Here is a 1593-nt window from a genome sequence, read left to right as displayed (position 1 = left end):
AAAATATTTCATGCACTTTGCTGTCCAACTAAAATTAATTTATCCTTTTTCTGATGACAGAGGGCCATCTTTAGGAACAGTAAAAGGCATTCTAGTCGAATTTCTTAAAACCCTGACCAGGGGCAGGCTGTGTTAAATGGTTTAGCCCTAAGTTCTTTACAACCGGCAGAGGGACACGTGAGGGTTCTTTCTTTTTTCTGCCGCGCTCTGGGCCACGAGGCAATCTGAGGCAGCTTTTGAAGAACAAACACCAATTTGCTCTTAAGGCAGGAGGAATCTCTGTCCGGGCACAAGGGGCAACCCGAGCAAGAGACCGGCTTCTCTTTTCGGAGGAGCACCTGGGCTCAGAGAAGTCAAGCACCTTGTTGGGGGTGGCGCGGCCAGTGAGCAGCGGGCTGGGTGGGATCTGCCGGGCTGAGGGCTCACATACCCAGACTGCTTCCTTCCCGCATGTATCTGCCTCTTAAGAGTCGGGTTATCCAAAATTTCTGTCCACACCCACCTTCCCTTCCTTCTAATTTGCCGCTCGTAATTAGTGGGGACCGAGGGAAGCTCATTCGAATCGTGTTTTGTACAAAACCGGAGCGATCCAAGCCTGCCGCTCCCCAGCTTGTAATTCGGTGCCCGGGCTTGGCTGGCTACAGCTACGTCACCCAACTGGCAGTCTTTCTCACTTTTATCTAGGTTCAAGACCGTTCTTTTTCTGGATTGCTGACCTTGCCAGCCTCTAAGATGTGTGGAATTATTTTATAGACGTGTGTTTTTTATTCATTTCAAATCCACAAGGCTGAGCTGTCTACCTACAAAACTGTAATTAGATGCGCTGGGAGGGAAAAAAAGAAAAAAGCTTGTATCTACTTCAAGCAAGATGAAGAGCCCTGGGCACCGGTTCAGCATGCGGTGAGGTAGCCAGAAGCGGCGTAAGAGAATATTTATGGATGAGGTGGGCCTGTATAAGCTCATCTGCCAGGTGTTAAAAAACATGCAAATTAAGCTAATTAGGCTCACAGACCCTGTCTCAACACTGTGTCCATGCCACCCACTAAAACACCTCAAAACACTTGACATCTGTTTAGAGCTTTAGTCTTCCGAAAGACCAGCTTCGGTCCTGACGCAGTCTCTGTGCGTGCAGAGTAAATCTCCGCCTTCGGTTGCCCCACCAAGGCCTGATGCGCGCGATGCCAGGATCCTTGCTGAATGACCAACTCCTCCCAGTGACCATGGTGCTTTGTAATGACCGCTAAGCGCTTTACAAGCACGTGTCTCTTCTACAAGCCCGGTGGGGAGTGGGGGTGGGGGCAGGCGGTATCATCCCCACTGGACAGAGGAGGGGCCAGATTCAGAGAGTGGAAGTGGCTGTGCCCAAGTGCTAGAATGGGAAACGGTGATAGCGAGTCCTGGACATCCTCTCTGTCACTACGCGGTGGCCTCCTGCAGGACGAGAGGGACCACCACTGATGGCGCAGGCCCCATAGAAATGTAACGGCAAGGATAGAGTTCAGTCCGATTTTTTACAGATGCAGAAATGGGCTCCTTAAAAGGCCAATGACTTGCCCAGGATCACAGGTTCAAAGTGGCCGAGCCGGAGCCTTC

The sequence above is a fragment of the Puma concolor genome, chromosome D1 (genome assembly GCF_028749965.1).
Source record: "Puma concolor isolate L17-30 chromosome D1, mPumCon1.1.hap2, whole genome shotgun sequence".
NCBI lineage: Eukaryota > Metazoa > Chordata > Mammalia > Carnivora > Felidae > Puma > Puma concolor.
The sequence above is the reverse complement of the archived record's forward strand: the minus strand, read 5'-3'. Positions refer to the sequence as shown.